General features: G+C 41.0%; 1 protein-coding gene across 4 annotated transcripts in view; it reads right to left on the bottom strand.

Annotated features, from left to right (window-relative positions):
- The window catches only part of SMIM35 (small integral membrane protein 35), a 428,495-nt gene that overhangs the window by 214,479 nt on the left and 188,196 nt on the right, over window positions 1–25,820 (bottom strand). The window contains exon 2 of one of the 4 annotated variants that reach the window (XM_086957016.1): window positions 8,257–8,321. The exons of the other annotated variants lie outside the window; for them this stretch is intronic. The gene's annotated coding sequence lies outside the window, so the exon portion shown is untranslated. The remainder of the gene's footprint in view (window positions 1–8,256; window positions 8,322–25,820) is intronic. 4 annotated transcript variants of the gene reach the window in all.

Here is a 25,820-nt window from a genome sequence, read left to right as displayed (position 1 = left end):
GGGTCTTTAGACGCTGGTGGCTGTCAGAAATATCAAGCATGTCATTGTTTAGAGTTACATGGTGCTGAGCTAATTTGTTGTTGGAGCCAGGGATTGAATTGTTATTTTAAGCTTTTGAAGTTAGTTGCCCAGGTTGCAGTGCTACACTTCTTTTAATAGCAGTGTATTAATGCAATAGAAATGACAAATATAGAGAGTAATTGTTGGATAAATGCTATGATAGTCATATCTATACAGAATACCTATTTAACTGCTGGTATAGAACTTACACTTATAAACAATAGGCACTTTATTAGTAAATATGTAATACTTATATATATTAGGTATTATACCAATGCTTGCATTAATGCTATATTTATTACACCTATATAGAATAGGCAGTGCATTAGTACAATGAGAGTGATACTCCTACAAAATAAGCTATTCACTAATGTTATAATAGTGATACTATTAGAGAATAGGTAGTATAGTGATGTAATAGGAACGAGATACATATACAATAATTAGTGTACCAATGGTATAGTAGTGACATTTATAAGGGTTAGGCAGTATATTGATACTGTAAGAATGATACCTATACAAATAGATATTTTATAGTATGATGGTAGGCATACATATAGTAAATAGGCAATGTAATAATGCTATTATATTAACATTTATAGAGATATAGCAGTGCCGGTGCAATGGGAATGACATTTTTAGAAAAGTAGCATTGGATTAATGCTAGATAGTAACAATTACAAAGAGTATACATTATCAATGCTATAGAAATGACAAATATAAAGAACAGATATTATTAGTATAAGTGGCATAATATTGATAGTGAAGAAGTGTTAAATCCTACTATTGCAACTATTGGACAGATACATCTTACATTTTAACAATGCATGCAGATTTCTTGCATACAATTTTAGGATGGCTAAAAAGCTAACACTGCCCTTTGTTGTGTCTTGTGCCTATAATGAACTCTGCTTACTGCTCCATTTGGTGAGTACCTGCACTTTTTTTTTCTATTTAAGCACTGAGTTTGGGTAATAGGATGCGCTTATTTTTTAGAGTCCCATTCTTTTAACTTCTATGTTAACACAATCATTAAAACTTAGAGGTATGGCGTTGTGATCTGGGTGAGGAGCGCAGCTCCTGGGGGGCAGCGGCTAAAGCAAAATCAAGGTGCTAGTTATTGTTAGCACTGCTACATTATTGCATGTCCCACTGTATATTTACACCACATTTTATATTTACACTGCCTGGAGTACGCAAAGATAGTGGAGCAATTGCTTGACTATTTTAAAGAGCATAACGCTTCAAATACGTGTTGTAGTTTTAGCATGGGCATATGCTGGTTGCGAGGAGAATCATGTAAGGACGCCATATCATTAAGGGTAATCTTGCTGGGCACCCTCAAAGGCTCAGGGATGTCAAAAGGTTTCTCTTTTTAGAAACTCGGTATACTACTAAGCAGAGGATGTAGCATAACAGCCTGAGTTGCTGACTTCATTCTGGGAGTATGGATAGCTTTGAACTCCAGTGTATGTTCAATTGAATAAACCTTGACTAATTTAGTAGAGTAATAACTGCTAATGTACGTAAAAATTAATAACTAGTGTAAAGCATTATCACAAAGAAGGCATTGCAATTATTACTGAACTTTAGCTCGAATGGAATTGTGACAACCGTTACATTGCATTGTTAAAAGGTCAAAAGAAGGAGGTAGGTAATAGCTCAGATAAGGTGTTATTGAATCTTAAAACATTGCCACGTTATGTTATTACTCCAGCTGGGAATAGTGCTTGGAGAAGTGCTTTTATAAAAATTATCACAATTCAGTATGGTCCATTACAAAGACACACTGATAGCTGCTTTAGCACAGTTTATGCTGGGTGCTACTGGCTTCACTAGGGTGGCAGGAATGTAAACACCTTTTTCTAGGGAGTTGGGGGATGATTAGCGTATGGATAGATCATGTCCCAGGGTGTGCTAATGAATACTAGTGCAGAAGAATACCCTGGAGACGTAGAAAGGATATTGCAAGCTATAGCTATACGTTGTGTTGTGTGGCTTAGTTTAAGAGCATTATTACCAAGAAAGGGGCCCTGGCGTTGCTATAAGGAGCTTGCCTTCTTATGAAAATCTAGCAAGAATGTTGCAATCTATAGCTATATGTTATGTTGTGTGGCGTAGTTTAAGCACATTATCAACTAGGAAAGTGTATTGGTGTTGCTAGATGGTGCTGGTCTTCTTACAAACATTCAGCTGTAGTAAAAGTCTTCTCAAATACATAGGCCTTATAGAATGGTGTAGCATACATGTGGGGTCAATAAGGGTACACACTATTTTACATGTATGTTTTAGAGAACTACATGTAGATTTGTTTGTAATTAGCATAAAAACTCCAGCTGTTGTGATGAGTGGGTTTTCTACACCAGTACAACTTTTTTCTGTTAGCTGGCTCTACTGGTTTGACCACAAGCTTAGCTTAGCCTAGTAAGTAAGGCAATGCATGTTTTGGCTTGTCTTAATAATAAGTATACATTAATTTGTGCCATCATTCACAGGCAATGTAAGGAATTGCAAAGTAACCTTGCAATATTAGGGTCATTGTACTTCATTTGCCAAACATGTATATACATAGTTTGTTTTCACTTACAAAGGATCAGCAGTTCTTATTGGGGACGGAGAATGTACAATGCAATCAACATTGAGGGGCCCCTTCGGGAAGTAAAAGCAATTTAAGAGGTCATCCCTATAACAAGTAGTGATGTAGGTGTGACATAATTAGCATGCAATGTAACTAAAAAATGAATAAACATTTAGGTAGCGTTACGTATTTTCAAAATAATTCATTCAGAGTGTCTCTTTTGTGGTTAAGAGTCAGCAGTCACAAATGAGTAATGATGGAAGGCAATACAAAAATAGGCAGAGAGGCCACAGATACTCCACCAGTCCTTATACTTAATTGTAAAAGCCAATAATTTGATAAAAAAAACTTTTAAGCTTATGCTGCACAATAAATTGCTTGTATATTTATGATGTAAACATATGCTGGCATACATCTGTTAACATCACTAGATAATTGCACCAATATAGTAAGCAATATGTTGCTTTATGTTGTAAATATAAAGAAACATAAATGTGTAGTATTTGACAATCTATGCTTTTAAATGTATTGTATATAATACTAAATGAAATAAGCACTGAATGTCAACATATAAGTATTCATGATGTACCATCTTAAAGATTATTTGACTAATTGCAAAATATTTTTAATATGAGGCCTTATGTATCGAAACAAATAAGCATGCTTTTAATTTTTTGGGTATAATACATACTAAATATTCTTCAATAGAAATAGAGGTTGTTTTTTTGTGGCACAAGTTCATTTAAAAACTGATATTATAGTGTAACATTTAGTAATGCAATACAAAGGCTTATTTGTATAATTTATAAGTATACATTAGCCCGAGGTAAACTTAGTCTGTGGCGAATGTGTAAAAAAAAATGGCGGCTACTGTGTCCTGTAACTGCGTTTTGGAGCAATACAGTCTAGCCTTTTTTTTCTACGTGCGTTGTTTCAATGGACGTATGCAACAGCCAATGAAATGAAATGTTTTGTTGCGTAGCGTAAAAGCGCATGCGCATTAACTAATCAGATCGTAACTGCGTCGTGTGAAGAAGCATCGACTGCACTGCGTTTATCGGTAATTTTTATTTTTATGAGATTAGTTTTAAATTATTACTATGTATGTAATTGTGTATTGTTTGTGCAATAATCGTCATGTTTTTGTTTACGTGGATGGATTTTATCGAAGTTACTGCGTACATTAGAGTGTTGATTTAGCTGTGCGTGTAATTGGTATTTTTTTTTTTAATATTGGCATTAACTAGGTAATTTATTTATATTTATGTATTGTTTATAGAATAATTGCTATATTTATGTTGAGGCGGGTGAATTTTATTAAACAATGCATGCGCATTAATTAATCAGTTCGTAACTGCGTAGTGTGAAGAAGTGTCAACTTAGCTGTGCGTGTAATCGGTAAGTTTGTCTAATGTATTAATGTATGTAATTGTGTTGTGTTTATGTAATAATCGGTATGTATTTGTTGATGACGATGGATTTATGGAAGTTGTGTAATACGGTAGAAAATGTTTGATTCTTACGGAGCGCATAATGCTTGCACATTAAACATTTAGGGGTCCATTAGGATGACGGGCAGACTTTGCCCGCCCGTCATCCTATCGTAAATCGGGACCGCCCGCCATAAGGGCGGGGGTCCCGGGGGTGCCATTAGGATGTGCCCGCCACAGTGGCGGGCACATCCTGTATTTTCAGCATTGTGGCGGGCGGTGCTCTCTGCACCACCCGCCACAATGCTGAAAATGCACTTTCACATTTTCATTTGCAAAGCGGAAGGCACCGCGCGGTGCCTGCCGCTTTGCAAATGAAAATGAAGGGGGGTACCACAGGTACCCCCCATGTGCACCCCCCCCACCTGTACTTCACTCTGGGGGCCCGCAGGGGGCCCCAGAGTGAAGACCGCATGCCTTTCCGTGGCGGCAGCGCCGCCGCGGAAAGGCATCTAACAATGCCCATGGTAATATTGCGGGCGGTGTCTAACAGACACCGCCTCCATGTTACTCGGCGGAAAACAGGCGGGCGGTATTTTGCACCGCCACCTTCCCCTCCGCCATCCTAATATGGCGGGGGGATTTGGGCTTGCAATGTCGGGCGGTTTGCCTCCGCCAGGGCGGCGGTGGCCACCGTCAGCCTGGCGGAGGCAAACCGCCCGACATCGTAATGGACCCCTTAGATTGTGCTTGTAACTGTATGCACGCTTAATGTCGAATATGTGTGTCCATTAGGAATAAATACTCGCTACTTTGTACTACATTTTGTTTGAGAAATTATATATAAAGTTGTGTCAGTTATGTACAAGATGTGTTAATGAGAACTTACAATTTGGCGGATGTCATCATGTGGCATGTGTAAGTAACTTGTGTATTCTAAGTTGTATAGTGGCTATATATAAGTCCTATTAAATAATACTCTGTATGTAGGTACATATGTCATTATGTGGCATGTATGTAGGACTTTCTTTAATAAATTGTGTGGTAATTATGTATATAAGTAATTAATTAATGTCTGCACCTACGCAACACGCACTTTAATATCTGCAACATTTAAATGTGAAAGTGCTTAAACAGTGCGCTTTTCTAACAGGTGGCGTCATGGTAATTTTGTCTATATGATAGTTTAATTTTACTCTTTTTAAAAGTTATACTTATTAGCTCATGTTTTAATATTTAAAACTTATGGCGTGACAATTACAAATTTAATGTTTGATGTTAAGTTTTAAAATGTAGGTAGCGTATTTCACGCTCACAGACTCAGATTTTGTTTAATAATTAACCGTTTCTTGCTAAGCTAATACTTTGCGAATATAGGGTGCACCAAAATCATGCATTTTTATACACTTCCAGTTGAATAACGTTGAGGAAGTGCATGTCTCTGATAGTAACTTTCCGTGTATAAATATTTAAAGCCTTTCTGTTTAAGTTCATACTGTGCAAACATACAGTGCACAAAAGTTGTGCATTCGATGCAGTTGTTGTTGAATTAGCTGGAGGCAGTGAACGTATAGACTAAAAACTTTCTGGGCATTTACCTAAAGAGAGTAAACATTTATACTGTTATTTGCGTAAACTATTGATGTCTTATTTATGGAGGCGTTGCGCCACAGGTACGTGTCTTTTAATATGTGGTAAAGTGAACCACAAGCAAGGAATGGCTTTCATAAATAAGTCTCCTTGTATACTTTTATTTGCGTAAACTACTGGTGTTTTATTTATGGAGGCGTTGCGCCATTGGGCCGTGTCTTTTAAAATGTGGAAAGTGAAGCACGAGCAACGCAAGGCCTTCAAAAGTGAAGCACGAGCAACGCAAGGCCTTCATAAATAAGGCTCCTTGTATTTTTTAATTGTCTAACATAATGACCCAACCACAATAACATGTACATATAGGCCGGTATGCCCAAAAAAAGTTTCACTTTTTACATAGGCTACTCAAGACTTTACAGCTTTTTTATATTTGGTATGATTGACATATTAGCGTTCTTTACTTGTGCTTGTGGCTGCCTGGTATTTACATTAGACATCCCAAAAATGCATAAGCGTTGTATACTTTTTTCTTGGTCACCTAACATGTACATTAGCCATTTGACAAAGCAAATGTAGGATGCACCAAAATCGCGCTTTTTGACAAACTTCCAGGCAATTTACCTTAAGGAAGTGCACGTCTATGCTACTAACGTTTGCGCTTAAATAATTAAAGGCTTTTTGGCGAAATGTATATGTGCAAATATAAGGTGCACAAAAGTAGTGCTATTTGCCACACTTTCTGTTGATTTAACTGGAGGAAGTTCACGTCTGTACTTAGCTAAAGAGGGTAAACATGTATACTTTCACTTGTGTACATTACTAGGGCTTTATTTATGAAGGCCTTGCTTGGTATACTGCGTCACCGAGGGAGAAAAGTGTAGCACTGGTACGGCAAACCTCTATAAATAAGGCCTATTTTATTTTGCTACTTGTGCTTTTGGCTGCCTCACACTCACACTAGCCATGTAAAAAAACGTAAGCGTCTTTTACTTGTTTATTGGCTGCATAACATGAACATTAGCCCTTAATAAAAGCAAATATATGTTATATAAATGTCTTGCTTTTGATACACCACTAGGCGAATTACCTCAAAGGATAATGGCTTTCTGCCGAAGCTAATACTTTGCAAATATAAAGTGCACAAAAGTCAGGCATTTTAACACACCTTCCGTTAAATTAGCTGGACGTAGTGAATGTTTGTATTACAAACTTTCCATGCATTTCTACATAGTAAAGGCATTAAATAAAGCATAATATGTTTGCCGCTTGGCCTGTAATAGACAGTACAATAATTATGGAGTACGTATACTCATTCATAGGCGTATAGCTTTTGGCCTGCTATGTCTATTTTAATAAAAGCAACATTGTATGTGCAATTTAGAAATGTATGCATACTGTAAATAATGTAGCTATGTATGTAAAACGTTTGAAATTGCTTAATATGAACATCAGTCATTAAAAGAACGTATAAAAATGCCCAACAACAATGGCCCAAAAAGAAAGTTCCTTGAAGCAGAAACCAATCTGTCTTCCAAGCTGCGATGTTCTACATGGGAAAACTACAACAGAAGCCAAAGTCACCACAGAATAAGGGTGGGATGTAGTATCCATTTCTAAACACTAACAAGAACGAAAAACTGTTGACTTAGGGCGCCATGCAAACACAAATCTTGCCTTTTTTCATTATCTAGTCAATAGTTGACAGCTCCCTTATATTTGGACTTAATTTACATCTATTAGTGTCTTCTACTTGTGCCTATGGCTGCCTGGCATTCACACTAGCTGTCTGAAAAAACGTGAACGTTCTTTACTTCTTTCTTGGGTACGTAACATAAACATTAGCCATTAAGAAAAGCAAATATATGTTGCATAAATATCACGCTTTTTGACACACCTCTAGGCGAATTATCTCGAGGGAGTACACGTGTTTGGCTTTCTGTCAAAGTTAATACTCTACAAATATGCAGTGCACAAAAGTCGCGCATTTTGACACACTTTCCATTAAATTAGCTGGACGTAGTAAACGTTTGTACTAGAAACTTTGCGTGCATTTCTACATAGTAAAGGCATTAAATAAAGCATAATACGTTTGCCGCTTGGCCCGTAATAGACAGTACAATAATTATAGAGCGCGTATACACATTCATAGACGTATAGCTTTTGGCCTGCTATGTCGAATTTAATAAAAGCGACATTGTATCGGCAATTTAGAAATGTATGCATATTGCAAATAATGTAGTTCTGTGTTTAAAATGTTTGAAATTGCCTAACATGAATTTAGTCATTAAAAGAACGGATAAAAAAGCGGTGACATGGAAAAACAAATCTTCATTGATAGTGTGCATTGCAAGAGCAGGTAACGTTCTACATAGTAGAGGCACTTAATAAAGCGTACTAAGTAATTTTGCCGCTTGCTCTTCAATAAACAGTACAATAATAATGGGGCACGTTTACACATTTATGCGTATACAGCTTTTTGGCTGCTATGGCGAAATAAATGAAAGCAACATCTTATGTGCAATTGACAAATATATGCATAGTGTAAAAAAAGTTGCTATTCATTGAAAGCGTTTGAATATAATGGTAATAGGTACTTACGTTTTTTTTAGCAAAGCAAATCTTGAGATACCAATAACACCGAAAGTTGTCAAAAGTATCCAATCCTGTAAACAAAATACACATTAATTATATGCTTAATATTCTAACAGTTATATTTGCGGTATGCTAACATTTAAACTCGTTTTAAAAGCTATCTTTATTGAAAAGCAGAATGTGTATTTAAAAGAGAGCATTAGCAAACGTAGCATAAATAAAGCAAAAACATACGGATGTATAACTTTGTATTTTATTTAATAAATAATGTAACTAGTATGCAGGTAAACTAATTTTTTGCCTGTTACAGTTTAAAAAACATTATTAAGTAATATTTTTTTTTAGAAGCCGAACTTACCAAATGCAAAAGGCAGTAGAAAATCGAATCCTATGTTCACGAGTAGTTCACCTGCAATGTTTTATGAATGGGTAAAGCATTGGGCTTAAGTAGAAGGTTTTCAGCAGATAGCTATCTCTAACAGCAATAAAATGCAAACAACAGATGTTAAAGGAAATGCATGCCCAGCCTGTGAAAATCCTAAAGTGTTACAAACGGGTGGATGTTACTTGTCAATGCCAACGAAGAGGGCAAAGTTGAATCTTTGTTGGGGAACAGTTTAGTTTCTCCTAAAAGTTTAAGGTAATCTAGAGTTTCGTTTCTTAAAAGTAGCATGTACGCTTTCACTAAAGAACGATAAAGTACGTTTAAATCACAAATCAATACAAAAAAAATAAATTATTACTAATATATAGTAGAAGATGCTTTAAATCCAGCTATCCACAGAAGATGCTTTAAATCTTGCTATCCTTTACGTATATGTTTATGCAAAAACATGAGTGTGTTGTTAATTAGGAAACAGTTTGTTTCTTAAAAGTACTATGTATGGTTTTACTATAAAGGAACGCAAACAGTACGTGCACATCGCCAATAAAGTCAATTAAATAAATTATTAGTACTCTGAATGGTAAAACATGCTTAAAATTAGCTATCTTTTAACCATGTGCTTATACAGAAAACTGAGTGTGTTAATAATACCGCACGTTTTTTAATGCCTTCGTTTCTGTATTTTTTATTAGATTTTTTGGTATGTGCTTTTTTGGTGTATTTTTTATTTGCCTGTGCTTGTGCAGCAAATGATTACATAACTAAGTGGTATATAACATAGTTAAGATGCATGAATGGTGGGAGCCAGTTACCCAATATGCAAGTAGCTTTGGCTTATGCTAATATAATTGAACAGTATAGTTGGCGTTTCAATTACTGATTTGTAGATGGGACTAACAGAGTTGCTGAAAGGTGAAAATAAATCATGTATTGATACATAAGTGGCTGGTATGTAATATAGTTAAGGTGAATGACAAGTGTCAGCCAGTTAGGAATATGCAAGTGTTAGCATCATGTTAATATGAATGAAGGGTGCAGTTAATGTTTGTGTTGCAGATTTGTGGTTGGGCTGACAAAAGTTAATGATATGCTAGCAATATGCCAGTGAGAGCAACAATGACACTAAGTGGCTAATACAAGGTGTATTATAAAAGTGTATTTGTGATTTATGAAGGGATACAAAGGCTAGAGTAATGTGGCAAAGGGCAAAAGTAGTAACTGAGATGTGAAATAGTTGTGCAATTGTGTTATGTACTATTTATGCAATAGTCAGTAGTTTGTAATGATCCACGTTGATCTTATATTTGTGCAATACTGTAAGTGGTTGATGCTGAAAGTTTGTTTTGTTGCAACAGCCAAATGACAGGTGAATGAAGTCAGTAGTAAATGCAGTAAGTGGCAATGTGAAAATGCATAATTGTGTTGTTATAATGGATGACTTGTGTTACATGCAATTGATGGTGTGCAGCAAGGTGTAAGTAATGTAGGTGCTCAATGATACTGAGTGGCAGTAAATGGCAATGTGAGTATATATTATTGTGTCGTTGTAAGGAATGACTGGTGTTACATGTAACTGATGGTGTGCAGCGAGGTGTAAGTAATGTAGGTGCTCAGCAACAATGACACTGAGTGGCAGTAAGTGGCAATGTGAGTATGTTTAATTGTGTTGCTGTAAAGGATGACTGGTGTTACATGCAACTGATGGTGTGTAGTGAGGTGTAAGTAATGTAGGTGCTCAGCAACAATACACTGAGTGGCTAATATAGGGGTGTATTATAAAAGTGATTTTGTGACTTGTAAAAGGATACAAAGGCTAGAGTAATGCGGCAAAGGGCAAAACTAGTAACTGAGATGTGAAATAGTTGTATGCTTCTGTTATTTAGTATTTATGCAATAGAGTAAGTGGTTTGTAATGAAACTACGTTTACCTTATATTTGTGCAATACTGTAAGTGGTTCATGCTGAAAGTAAGTTTTTTTGCAACAGCCAGGAGACAGGTGAATGGAGTGAGTGGTAAATGCAGTAAGTAGCAATATATGTATGTATAATTGTGTTGTTGTAAATGGATGACTGGTGTTACATGCAACTGATGGTGTGCAGGTAGGTGTCCATGAGAGGGTAATGAAAGCTGTTTTTATGTATTTTATGTTGTGGGACACGGTATCCCAAAAAAAGCTCCAGTAAAGAGCTAAGCCGCAAATATCACAAGTTTTTGCTCCCATAAAAGCAAGGCAAAGAAAATAAAAACGATGCAAAAAAAAAGGGAGGGCAAAAACTTACAAGGTTATTATGTAAGAACGTAAAGAACGTAAACATACAGCATTTAAATGCTGATTCATGATTCAATTGACTATTTTACTTATTTGTACGTTTTGCCACGATGCTCACTACTACTGGCACGGTGCCAACAACTACTTTTGTCTGTGTATTTTCAAGTTGTCGGACACGGTATCCCCAAAAAAGCAACAGTATAGAGCTAAGCCGCAAATGTTACAAGTTTTGTTCTCCCCAAAAAGTAGAGTATTCATTTTGGAAGAGTTTCCTTTTTACAAATAATATGTGCGCTTTCACTATAAAGAAACGAAATCAACAAATTAAAGCTCGAGTTATAAAAACAAAAGCATGTACATGCCATTAACAATTATTATTTATCCACGCTGCTCACTCCTACTTCAAATTTGCCTTTACTTGCAATCGCCTAACACGCTGGCTCAACCACAAGCAAAAATGTAGACACGCGGCGCCATGCTAACAAAAGCTTCACTTCTCACAGTGGGCAGTTAATTGCTGACCTCTACTTTTGGCCGTTGGCTGACTGACATGATAAAGACCAGCCACCCCAACGAGCAAAAAAAAAACTTTATTACTTACTAAACGAACAAAAGGCAAAAAAGCAAGGCAGAAAATAAAAACTATATTATTTTCAGCACGTAAACCTACAGCATTTAAAGGCTGCTTCAATCTGCAATCGCCTGACAAGATGAACAAAAAAAAATCATCATGAAAGTAACTGAAACTAAACAAAAATAACACACTGTTAGACGCTCACAGTTTAATGTCTTTCGTTCTATGATAATTAATGAAGCGCACGTGAAAGCCTCGTAAAAAAAACACTCTTCGCTGCACACAGTTGAATGTATCAAATCTACAATGCTTGAAGAACCGCGCGTTCTTGTGCTCTCAGTTTAATGTCTTTCGTTCTATGATGATTAATGAAGCGCATGTGAAAGCCTCGACAAAAAAAAAAAAACCACCCTTTGCCGCACACAGTTGAATGTATCAAATCTACAATGCTGGAGGAAGCGCGCGTTCTTGTGCGCGTGGCCCGCGGAAATCGCATCCTTCAACAGGCAATGCGCGCGGCCAGGTGCTGTCTCCTGGGAAGCAGAGTCAGTAACAAAAGATCTCCTGGCGGACACAGCGCTGATGCGCTGTTCGCCACGAGACCTAAAAAGGGTCAGTTTTCATTGTGAATATGTGGTGTGCCCACGAAGCGTTTTGGGCCGTTTCCTGTTGCGGATTCTAGGCCTACCCACACAAGTGAGGTACCATTTTTTTCAGAAGACTTTGGGAAATGTGGGGTGGGTGGAATTTTGTGAATTTATGCAGATTCCAGCACTTTCCACCACATAAATGTGAGGATAATGTGCTGTTTTAACTAAGTTTGAGGTTTGCAAGGGATTCTGGGCAACAGAACCTGGTGAGAGGCACACAAATCACCCCATCCTGGACTCCCCTTGGTGTCTAGTTTTCAAACATTTATAGGTTTGCTAGGTTTCCCTATGTGCCGGCTGAGCTAGGGCCCAAAATCCACAGGTAGGCTCATTGCTAAAAACAAGTCTGTGCCTAGTGGGCATTCTGCCGCCCTGTAGGGGAATTGGGGGGGGGGGGGAGGGGAGTTCCCTGATATGCCTCAAACGGCGGCAGAAAGACTGTGGATATTTTTTGGGTGGGTGTTGGCATTGGTATGCCCATTCTGGGCAGCCTCCACCCCATGCATAAAAAAAGCCAGCGTAATTCTTGGCATCTAGTGGGCTTTCGGCCCCACCGGGGGGCAGATCAGGGGCCACTGCCCCCACTCGCCCCCGGTGGGGGGGAGAGGCAGAAAGACTGTGGCATTTTTTTGGGAGGTGTGGGCATTGGCAGGCCCATCTGGGCTGACCTCACCCCTGAATTAAAAATATGTATATTTCACAAGGCCTACTGGGCTTTCTGCCCCTCCGCAGGGCAGATAAGGGGCTATTGTCCCAATATGCCTCCGGGAGGGCCAGAAAGACGGTGGTATTTGTCTTTGGGGTGGGGGCATTATCAAGCTCATTCCTGGGCAGCCCCACCCCTACATCATAAAAACAATCCCTGGTGCCTAGGGGGCTTTCTGCCCCCGGGGAAGATCAGGGGCTACTGCCACCATCTGCCCCTGGGGAGAGCAGAAAGACTGTTGCATTTTTTAGAGAGGGTGGGGGCATTGGCCTGCCCATCTTGGGAAGCCACCATCCCTACATCAATAAACAAAGTCCCTGGTTCCTAATGGGCTTTCTGACCCTCCGGTGGGCAGATTGGCGGCTACTGCCCCCCAAGGTTTTCTGCCCCCAGTGAGGGCAGAAAACCTGGAATTGCACTGGGGGTGGGGGCACTGTCATGCCCATTTTTGGGCAGCCCCACCCCAACATCAATTAAAAACAATCCCTGGTTTCTAGTGGGCTTTTTGCACCCGGGGGCAGATTGGTGGCTACTGCCCCCATCAGCCCCCTGGGGGGCAGAAAGACTGACATTTCTCTGAGGGGATGGAGGCATTGCCATGCCTTTTTTTGGCAGCCCCCACCCCAACATTAAAAAAAATCCCTGGTTTCTAGTAAGCTTTCTCCCCCCCCCCAACCCCAGGGCAGATTGGGGGCTACTGCCCCCATCTGTCCGGGGGGTACAAAAACTTGAATTTCACTGGGAGTGGGGGCATTTTCATGTCCATTTTGGGCAGCCCCCACCCCAACATGAATAAAAAAATCCCTGGTTTCTAGTGGGCTTTAGGGGGCAGATTGTGGGCTACTGCCCCATCTGCCCCCGGGGGGGGGCAGAAAGACTGACATTTCTCTGGGGGGGCGGGGGCATTGCCATGTCTTTTTTGGGTAGTCCCCACCCCAACATCAATAAAAAGAAACCTTAGTTTCTAGTGCATATTTGGGGCTACTGCCCCCATCTGCCACCCAGGGGGGGGGGGGCAGAAAGACTGCTAAACCCAAAACAATATGGGGGGGAGCAAAGGACCTGGTCCAATGGGCCACTCCCCCCTCCCTGGTGCTAGTGGGTAGATCCCTGCTTGGTGATCCCCCTCCTGGGGTGATCCCCAAGCAGGGAAGGGTACCATTGGAAAGGGGAGATTCTCCCCTTACTAACAATACCGCTCCCATCTGTTTCGGTGCTCGCCATGCACGCGATCGTCTTGGGAGGCTGGGGAAGCTCTTCCTCACTTCCCTAGGCAAAAAAAATGGGAAATCCCTCTGCTGTCTGCAGCAAAGGGATTTTCTGAGCATGTTCTCATGACGGAATGGTTCTGTCATGAGCACAGGAGCACTGGTGCTCATGACGGAACCATTCCGTCATGAGCACCCAAAGGGTTAAAGAAAAAATAAAATAAAACTGTACATTAATAAAAATGAAACTAACTTCACTACCGACAAAACAAATTGCACGAAATGTATTAAACACAACAATATTTAATTTCAAAATGTAATTAAACACACAACAAATATAGTTACAAAATAATAATTTACCGAGGTTATTATTACAAATATTAAGCAATAAATATTAAATAATTCAAATAAAACATATAATTGACATAATAATTGAACCATATAAAAAATTTGCATAGTTAGTTATCAATTGCTCAATTAGATATTATAAACAATTAAGTTAAAAAAAGTATAACTTCAATAACGTTCTACTCTATTTTAACCTCTAATATATAGATGATTACCAAAAATATACAAGTAAAATATAATTTAAAATTAATAAATCACATCTAAACCGTTCAAATGACAATTAAACAAAACATGATTACACAATTATTATTCAGATAAACAATTATTTTATATTAAAATATTATTCAACAATAAATTTAAATTAATTATAATTAACTTCCTACCCTATTCCCCTAAAAACCAACCCGCTACTTCATTATAAATTACTTATTAAAAATAAAAATAAATGAAAATGAAACACTTAAAATTCTACTCTATATTTAAAAAAAATATTAACAAGTATACTAATACCTAAAATGAATATATTAACTAAAAAGAAATTAAATGAATAGAAAAACTAAATATTTATTATGACGCTTTTAGGGCAAACAACATTAAAAACGATAATCATAACAAGAATAATACATAACAAAACAAAACATATTCTTTCCTTCGATATTCTGTTACATAGTATTTTCGTAGCCAGATTATTTTTTAAATAATATGCTCATGTCATACAATATTTTTCATTCAATTTTTATGTAATTCACCTCTTAAATGTCTCCTCATTGAAGGCAGCGTTCTATTTAAGATTGCTTGCACCACTCTCAAAGTCCTCTCCCTGCTGCCTAAGTGAAAAGATGAATATCTTCGCCACTACAGGGACAGAGGAAGACAGAATATCTTCTCCTGGAGCCTTCCACATTTAAACACAAAAGTCAGGCAAAACAGACCTTCTCAGAAGAACAATAAATATGTTAATGTCTCACCTACCAACCCTGTGCATGACCCTAAGGCTGTGTTTGGTTCATCTCACTCCCATACATAAGATCCATTGGCGATTTTTTTTTTGCTGATCTTCCCTGATTAGCCGTCTTTGTTGCTATTTGTTCATGAAGATTGTTTTCCTCTATCAAATTCCTTTGCCATGCAAGGCAGTGTCATTCCCGGAGTCAGTGCCGTCTTAATGCATGGCCACCCTGGGCAGTTATCTGAGGGCCCCCCGAGCATAGGGGCCCCATGCAGACCAGAATTTGACACTCATTTTCCCTTAATCATTTTTATTCCTGTAAGTGGTTGCGTAGGCATGGCCTAGTGCACTGCTTTGCCCGGTGGACTATAATGCTGTTAAAATGACCCTGGTCTGAGTCATGTTTGCACTATATAAAACTTCAAACAGAGTAAATAAATAAGTAAAATAAGACAGATGATGCTGTCTTTTACCATAGGTTTTTATTATTCATCATTTTGGGAAGATATTTTGGATTTTTTCTTGTTTGCTGACTTGAGAACACCTTGTTTGAACAAACTGATTACTGTATATTTGAGTCTTTAGGTGTTGTAAGGCCTGTATAATCTTCAGGAAATTACCACTGCAGTGCCAAATGATGAGTTTTTAATAAGGTGCCAATACATGATTTGTTTTTATTATGTTAGGTGCGAGTCTGGTCGGAGTAAGGAGAGAGTGCCGTTGCCGTTTGTAAACAGGTCTGGGAGAGCATCGGGTAGAAGAAAATAAAGGAAAGAGATTCGCCCCGGAGGAATGGTCGTGGGCGGTGATTTTTCTCCCCCTAGACGAGATTTGGACCCATGAATTGCTTTTTTGGATTGGCTAGCCTGATTAAGAGTTGGACATCAGACACTTTGATTTCACCCTCGTCCTGAGGAGGCCAAGATATCGGAAGGCCGAAACGCGTCCGTGTCGACATGCTTCAAATTCATAAGAGGAGTCGATTGAGGATATTACTTTAATTATGAGATTTTGAGTCATCACAATCTCTGATTTGTTGTTCTTGATTGATTAGAACTGATTGTGTTGAGACAGGATTACCTCTTAGTGTACTCCCTGAATAAGTAGGGGGGGGCACAGTTCTTTTTGAGTACGATTCTTTGGGTGAAAAGAGTTCACTTATTTAAATGTAACAAATTCTTGTTTTGATGTTTGTTGTCAGCTGTACAGATTGGATGTAGATATTTGTGTACATATGTGTAAATGAGATGTTACTGATGGAATCATATAAAAGCATGGATTTGTATGATGGATTATTATAAATAAAATTGATAATCCTGCTTCTGTATTAGGTATGCATACTTGATGTGGAGACTAATGCTCTGAATATAAGGGAATTTGGAATCCCTTATGTTTTAAGTATTTGATGATCTATCCCACCTGACTCACTTTTGCTTATTGCAGTGCTTTATTATGTTCTCAGCATATAGCAAAGCTTGAATTGGTGATTGCCAGGACCTTTTTTTACCTTCCTTTACGTTATTAGACTTGTACAAGCACTCACATTATGCAGGGTAATCCCACTGAGAGTAAATCGTATAAGGTGATGTGTCACCATATACTACTGCATGGGCAGCTTAGGGAGACAATTAAAAGAACATCACAGGTAGCCCACACATGACACCCCTTAGGAATTTGATCTTGTCTGTACCTCTACCTTCTTATGCATTACACCAATGATGAGAGGTCAAGAAAGCTCTAGTGGTTTATGGACCTTGCTCTGGTGTTCCTGTGTGGAGTTCCTACATTTTAAGTGGGTTTTGTTATTTGATGCTGGAGTTGAGTGGAATGCAGTGTAGGTTTGTAGGAGGCCAGTGAATTCAATGATAAAGAAGATATGCGTCTCAGTCATCGATGGTTGCCTCTCCAATTCATTCAGACGATGCATGCTGAGAGAGACTCTAAGTCTAGAAAAGGTACTAATGCTTGTGAGAGCTGAGGAACATGCAGATTGACAGGCTACTGATATGGAAGCTGGAACACCCCAAAATGAATCAGTTTTGATCATGAAAAGTTAGCAGAAATACAAAGTGGAGGCCCAGAAAACAATGTATCTGAAGAAAAAGAAATTGCATCTCTGATGCGAATTCTCTTTTCCACATGAAGGTACATGTCCTGCCATTAGAAAGATATGCTAATGTTGTAGAAAATAAAACCATTTCATAATTGTCTGAAAAGTGAAAGAGAAAATAAGTGTGTCACGATGAGAAGAGAAAATGGGTGCCAGAAAGTTCTAGAAGCAATCTAGCCAACCCCGCAAGGGTCAAAAGCAATGGTGATGTCGACTGCAGAATGATATGCACATGTAGTATTGACTGCTTGTAAAAAAGAACACAAGTCAAAGAGAGATCACCACGTGAAGAAACCAAACTCATTTGGTAATTACTACAAGAGCACGCTAAAAGTAATTGGCTGCCCTATAACTATTAATATGGGCAGTGGTGCTTTTATCAATATTATACCAGTAGAAAAATACAACAAACTGTCTAGAGTACCATGTCGAACACCATCAAAAACAAAGGCATTTCCCCAGGGGATGCTTCTATGACATTGAAAAGTCAAGGGCCATTCATAGCGACCATGAGACATAAGAAAATGGCACTCCAAGTGCCACTTCATGTCCTCCAAGGTGCTCATAGAGTACATTTCTACTCAGTTTCAGTACTGCTGCTGACATGGGACTAATAACCCTCAACTACAATCTCAATGCACATTCTGAAATAGTGAGTCAATTCCCATTGTTGTTTCATGGACTAGGGAAATTTAATACAATGACGGTGAAACTTCACATTAATGAGGACATTCATCCTGTTGCTCAGCGACACCATTGGATTGCTTTTCATTTACAAGAGGCGGTTGAGAAAGGAACATTGTTAAAGCATGACATCATCAAGAGCTCAACTGGTCTGATGCCATGGGTTTCACTCATTGTGGTAATGCCAAAAAAAGGACAGTGGAGGTGCAGTGTGCATTTGTGTGGATATGTGCCAGACCAATAAAGCAATCGAGAGAGGAAGACATTCGAGTCCACACATAGCGGACATGATTACGCAGCTGAATGGTGCCAAAGTCTTTTTCTGTCCTAATTTGAACAAAGGATATCATCAACTTGAGCTGGAAGAGGACTGTAGATACATTACTACTTTTTCAACTCTTGTTGGGTTGTTTAGAAAAAAAATACTTATCTTTAGTGTAGCGTCGGCTGCAGAAATCTTTGAGGATGTCATTCACCGAATAATTCAACCTGTCACACATGTTATTAACTACAGTGATGATATTTTAGTATGCCGCCTGCTCACTGATGTAGGTCTCACTTTAAATGCAGAAAATTGTGAGTTTCACTAAACCAAATTCTATTTCTTTGGGCATATTTACTCTGAAGGGGGGATGACTAATGACCCTGAAAAAGTATAAGCATTGTCATCCACTTGTCTAACCGCAAGATATAACTATTCTGTGATCCTTCTTAGGCATGGGCAGCAATTGCTCCAGATACATTTGTGAATTTGCCATGGTGGGTGCCCCATTAAGAGAGCTGAAAAAGAAGAATTTTCCCTTCCAGTGGTCCCCTGAATGTGACCAAAGTTCCAAAAAATTAAACACGCAATTGAAAATGCAACTGAATTGGCCTATTTTGATCCAAAGTTACATGCTGAGATCATAGTAGACGCAAGCCCAATGGGGTTGGGTATGGTCCTTGCTCAACACAATGGACATCCAAATGCTCAGAGACACATTGTAGCCTATGCTAGCAGACCTATGTCTCAGACTGAATGTGCCTATTCCAGCCTGAAAAAGAGAGCTCAGCAGTAGGGTGGGCTTGTGAACTTTTTCATGTGTTTCTGTATGAAAACATTTCACCATTTTCTCTGACCACCAGGTATTCATTGCTCAGCATTTTCAGAAATCCAAAAGCTAAGATGCCCCCTTGCATCAAGAGGTGGGGGCGAGATTGCAAGAGTATGATTACAATATTGGGCATAAACTGGTTAAGGATCAAAACCCGTAGATTACTTCTCACGGGTGCTGTTACTGCATCACAGTGCAATTTCTAAAGTGGCTGAAGCATATATCAATTTCATAGTACAGTCCAGCACCCCTGCAGCTCTATCCATTCACTAAATCATTGCTGTTACCAACACAGAGCCATGCTCACACTCAAGGATATCATTGCAATGCTATCATGGAGAAAATGTTCTTGTCCTCTCACAGATGATGTTGAATATCAAAAATCCAAAGATTTACAGGAAGAACTTTCTGTAACTCAAGAAGGTATTCTACTAAGAAGTTCGAGAACTGTCATACCTGAGAGCTTGTGGCAACAAGTAATTGAAATGGCACACGAAGGACATTGTGGTATTGTAGCCACCAAGAGAGTCCTCCGGGCAGTGTGGTTTCCTCGCCTTGATGAATGATTTGAAAAGGAACTAAAAGCATGTACCCTGTATAACTGCTAATCTCCCAGGACAACACAGCATTTTTAAATATGTCTGACCTTCCTAAACAAGTGTGGGAGAAAAAATGCAGTTGATTTCTTTGGACCTTTAAACAATGGCAATCATCACATGGTAGTTATTGATGAGTACTCACATTTTCCCTTGGTGCAAGATTTATCATTGACCACCCATTGCAAAGTCATAACAGGCTGGATATTTTCACGGCATGTGGCGTTCCCTCCATTTTCAAATCTGAAAACAGTCCACCCTTCAATAGCAGAGAGTTTAAGAACTTTCTTAGTCGCTTGAATGCCTAGCATCAGAAAAGCAAACCTCTCTGGCCAAAAGGAAATGGCGTTGTTGAACTATATTTTGACACCCTGAAGAAAGTGGATCAGCGCGATCTCAAGTCAGCCTTATGTCCAGCCCTTTGTACCTATCGGTCACCCATCCATTCCACATCCGGTGAAAATCTTGCCACCTTGCTATTTGGGAGAGCCATTGGGACAAAGCTACCATGATGGAATACAAGCCGAGTAATAGACACTGATGAAATTCGTGTCACGGACACTTCTCGCAAAAGCAAGATGAAGTCCTATGCAGATAAGCCCTAATGCGCTCGGGACATAGTTTTGGAAGAAGGAGCCCCGGTCCCAGAGAAATTAAAACAGAAACGTATGCCTGGCACTCTGTTCGATGTTGGTCCATTGAGAGTCGTGACAAGTAAAGGACATATGGTGACTGCTCAGTGTCCCAGAAAGTTCACTATGAGAGACTCATCACATTTCAAACATCTGCCTCGATGTTTATCGGCTCCAGACAGCATGAGTGAGACAAGTCCTCCTGAGAGCCTAAGTCAAACATCTGAGGCTACATCTACGATTCCAGATGACAGTGCATCTCCTTCAACTTGTGCAAATCAATCTGTAAGATTGGTGCAAGCACCTGGACAACTCATTGAGGAACTCTAATATATAAATGTTTTCAGCACTTTTTATTTAACAAAGAGGGAGCTGTGGTATTTTGTGATCATGTGTAGTAGGACCCTTGTGGTCCTCGGTTGACGTCTTACAAAGTTAAGTAATAAGTTGGGAGGTATTTGGGTGTGTCTGGGTGTTGTCAATAAAGTTCATAAAAGTGCATTCAGTTAACAGTTGCATACCTAAGAATAAAGACGTTTTACAGAGCTCTGTGTGTGGCGTAGTCATTTGCATGCTCCAGAACTGGGATGGACGTAATACACCCTACCTGGTAATAAGCCCTAAACAAGAAATATTTTAATACTCAATGGGAAGGACACTGTTACATTGAAGAGCACGACAAAGATGCAGCTTTTCAATTGAAGTAGGTTTATTCAGCAGAGATGAAACCCACAACACAACTTTGCCAGACACAGCTGGACCAACTGCCAAACCATCCCCCAAGCATTGTGACATCACGATGAAACCATAGTACATCATAAAGATATGCAGTCCCAGCCTAGCTGAGACAGCCTAAGTACTTCACAAGACATCTCCCCATCTTACACAAACCATAAACCCTACACAGAAAACCCTTGTCGCCAAAATTGATATGTTGATGAGCACTACACAGATGCAGCTTTTCAACTGAAGTAGGTTTATTCAGCAGCGATGAAACCCACACCACAGCATCGCCAGAGACAGCTGGATCAACTGCTAAACTATCCCACAAGCATCATGATATCACGATGAAAGCAAATTACATCATAAAAATATGCAGGCCCAGCCTGGCTGAGACAGCCTAAGTACATCACAACACATCTCACCATCTTACACAAAACACTAATAGGGTGACCAACTGGCATGGGTACAAACTCAGAATGGTGTGTGTAAGAATTCAGGACAAAGGGTCAAAATAAATTCAGGACAAAGATTCCAGACAGGAGGTCAAAATTCAGGACATAAGTTATGCTATACAGACACATCAGAAGAGGTTGCGCAATAGTATAGAAGTATGTATTCTTTTTAAAAAACGCTATTTACCTCTTGGCTCCACATGTGATTCCCTCCCCGCGCAGCCGAGTCAGGCGCTGCAGCGGGTCGCAGGAGAATCGCCGGGACACCCGGGCTACGCCCACTGACACAGGCCACACCCCCCCTCTTCTGATATATAAGAATGTGTTGGTTTCGGAGGCGCAGCGGACGGGCGCAGCGGGCGCGCCGGCGGTGCGCCGAAGGCGCGCCAAAGGCAAGCCCGCCTGCGCCCGTCCGCGACCATACGGGACCAGGGGCCACAATCCCTGGTTCCCACATAACCCAGGGCAGGACGTACAGCTCGACAGCCATCCGCATCATAGGAAGTACAACTGCTGCTCACTGTACTCACATCTATGCACCATCGGAGCTCCCCCCTCGCTGCCCTGGCTGCAAACACTCCTTTCGCAGCACTACTCCGCCGGCCGTTTCACAGAAATACTGTATGTATGTACTAAACTGTCGATCCTTGCCGAAGCACAGCACACAAATTGCCCTGCTGCTTGAGGAGCATAAGCCAGATGCTATCTTTTTGACAGAGACATGGCTTACATCCCAATCCGAGCCAGACATAGTTGCAGCCTTACCCGCTGGTTTTCAAATCTTTAGATTAGACCGGCCAGAGGGGAGAGGAGGAGGTCTAGCTATAATACTAAAAGACCAGTATCGCTGTCGGACTACAGCTGAAACCATTCCTGAGTGTGAGAGTCTAGAATTTAGCATAGATTTTAATGCGAACAGTACCTTCTCCGGCACTCTGATATACCGCCCCCCGGAGCCCGCCAAACTGTTCCATAGGTCTCTTCCAGAAATCATAGCCAAACGACTTATGACCTCCGCTAACTACACAGTCTTAGGGGACCTTAATTTCCATTTCAATTCCCCTTTAGATCACATCGCTACGGAACTAATTGATGACCTAGGAGCCCTTCAATTATCCCAGCTGGTCACAGCCCCTACTCATGAGAAGGGCAATCTACTTGATCCAATCTTTAGCAATTGCACTGATCTGATAGTGGACCAACCCACCCCCCTCCCCTGGTCGGACCACTTTTTAATCCCGCTCACCTGGCTCACCCACAAAAAACCCCTGCCGATTCCCCAAGTCACAACGAGGAGGAATTGGGCTAAACTCCCCATGGAATCCTGGACAAGCAACCTAGACTCCACCCGCCCACTTCCCTGCACAGACCCCAATGTGGCATACAAAAATTATGAAGGTTGGATCACGAACTCCCTGGACACGATTCTCCCTTTTCGTAGATCCACCTCAAAGAGACTGCATAAATCAGCACCCTGGTTCTCAGATTCTCTAAGAGATAAAAAACGTCTCTGTAGGCAGCGAGAGAGAGCGTGGCGTCTAGACTTCCTACCGGAAAAAAAGGTACAACACAAAGAGGCAATCAAGGCCTACAGAGAAGGGGTCAGGGCGGCCCAGGCTACCTATTTCTCGGACAAAATCATGGAAGCCAAATCCAAGCCCAAGGAAATCTTTCACATAGTAAAACAATGTACTAAAGTGAACACAGCTCCCCCCTTGACTAAGACCCAGGAACAATGTAATGAGCTTGCGGAATTCTTCCACAATAAAGTCTCTAAAATCTACTCCACCTTCCCAATAGCAGCCACAATCCCAGATGTAACCGACTTACCTTCCTCGAGACACCCTCCTTCCCCAGACCACCCAAGTCTTGAGCACTTTCCCCCACTAGACCTTGACACCCTTGGCAAAGTAGCACGCCAAGTTAAATCGGGCTCCCCTCGCGATCCAGCTCCACCGGAAATTCTGATACAGGCAAGCCAAGCCATCTTGCCTGTAATCTTGGAGCTACTAAATTCTTCCATCGCCTCCTGTACAGTGCCCACCGCTTGGAAGCAAGCCATGGTGCGGGTGTTACTAAAAAAAACCCAACCTGGATCCAGATGATCACTCCAGTTACCGCCCCATCTCACTGCTCCCCTGGGCAAGCAAGGTCCTGGAGAAGTACATAAACGCCCAGCTAGTCCAGTTCCTTGAGAATAACTTACTACTGGATACGTCCCAGACAGGCTTCAGACCGAAGCACGGTACTGAAACCGCCTTGCTAGCGGTTACCGAGGAGTCACGAAGGGAACTCGATCAGGGAGGATCAGTGGCAGTGATCCTCCTTGATTTAAGTGCCGCCTTCGATACGGTCAGCTATGCCACCTTGCTGAACCGTCTATATAACATCGGAGTATCAGGCGACGCACTTAGGTGGTTCGACTCCTTCCTGACTAATAGATCTTTTCAGATCTTTGACGGGGAAACAGTGTCATCCAGCAAACCACTAAGCTGTGGAGTGCCGCAGGGCTCCTCCTTGAGCCCTGCGTTGTTCAACGTATACATGAAACCACTGGCTGGGGTCGTCGAACCGCACGGTATCAAAATCATATTGTATGCCGACGATACCCAGCTAGTGGTTTCGCTGGCACAAGAGAGCAACAGGCAAACTCCGGAAGGCCTGCTGAAATGTTTAGAGGACGTCAAGGAGTGGATGACTACCTCCTCTCTCAAACTAAACGGAGATAAAACAGAGCTCATGCTCCTGGGACCAGCCTCACCAGTGCCTTTCACTTCCTTATGGCCCCCCTGTCTGGGTTCTCCTCCCGCCCCTAAGGAAAGTGTAAAGAGCCTAGGAGTATGGCTGGACAAAAGTCTCTCTTTCTCCACCCAGGCCACCAAGCTGTCCGCCACATGTTTTGGCTTACTCAGAACCCTGAGGAAGGTTCTCCCGCTTCTACCATTGGAAGCCAAACAGGTGGCAGTACAAGGCCTGATCCAGTCCCGTCTAGATTCAAACAATGCCCTATATGTGGGGGCCCCTGAGATGACGCTTCAGAAATTGCAGGTGGTACAGAACTGTGCAGCCCGTACCCTGCTACAGATCCCGCGCACCCAGTCAGCTAGACCCGGAATAAAAAGTCTACATTGGTTACCAGTAAGGCAGAGGGTGTCATTTAAGGCACTATGTATTGCCCATCGGGCCTTCTGGAAGACAGGCCCAGCAATTAATGACAATCTAGTCATCCCTTACCACCCAAATAGAAACCTTCGCTCCACGGAGGCCTTCCTGGTGGTGGTACCCAGAGTAAGGAGAGCTAGGGCCGGAGGCAGGATGTTCTCCTTGAACACCTCGAAGCTGTGGAATGCACTTCCTCTACAACTCCGGTCCAACTCGAACCTGCTCTCATTCCCCAAACAGCTGAAACCCCTACTGTTTGCCAAATCCACCGAGTTCTAATCTCTTCTGCACCGCCCATCTCTCTCTACTTACTCAGCGCTTGGACGCCCTTGGGCAGCAATCGCGCTTAACAGATCCTTATACAATACAATACAATACAAGTAAGTAAATAGACAACCACTTAAGTACTAGTGAAAAGAAGTTTATATTAGGTTGAGATAATTGCTGGACAAAAGTCTCTCTTTCTCCACCCAGGCCACCAAGCTGTCCGCCACATGTTTAGGCTTACTCAGAACCCTGAGGAAGGTTCTCCCGCTTCTACCATTGGAAGCCAAACAGGTGGCAGTACAAGGCCTGATCCAGTCCCGTCTAGATTCAAACAATGCCCTATATGTGGGGGCCCCTGAGATGACGCTTCGGAAATTGCAGGTGGTACAGAACTGTGCAGCCCGTACCCTGCTACAGATCCCGCGCACCCAGTCAGCTAGACCCGGAATAAAAAGTCTACATTGGTTACCAGTAAGGCAGAGAGTGTCATTTAAGGCACTATGTATTGCCCATCGGGCCTTCTGGAAGACAGGCCCAGCAATCAATGACAATCTAGTCATTCCTTACCACCCAAATAGAAACCTTCGCTCCACGGAGGCCTTCCTGGTGGTGGTACCCTGAGTAAGGAGAGCTAGGGCCGGAGGCAGGATGTTCTCCTTGAACACCTCGAAGCTGTGGAATGCACTTCCTCTACAACTCCGGTCCAACTCGAACCTGCTCTCATTCCGCAAACAGCTGAAACCCCTACTGTTTGCCAAAT

This window comes from Lissotriton vulgaris, chromosome 2_1, assembly GCF_964263255.1.
Source record: "Lissotriton vulgaris chromosome 2_1, aLisVul1.2, whole genome shotgun sequence".
NCBI lineage: Eukaryota > Metazoa > Chordata > Amphibia > Caudata > Salamandridae > Lissotriton > Lissotriton vulgaris.
Note: the sequence above shows the minus strand (reverse complement) of the source record. Positions and strands in the feature narration are given on the sequence as shown.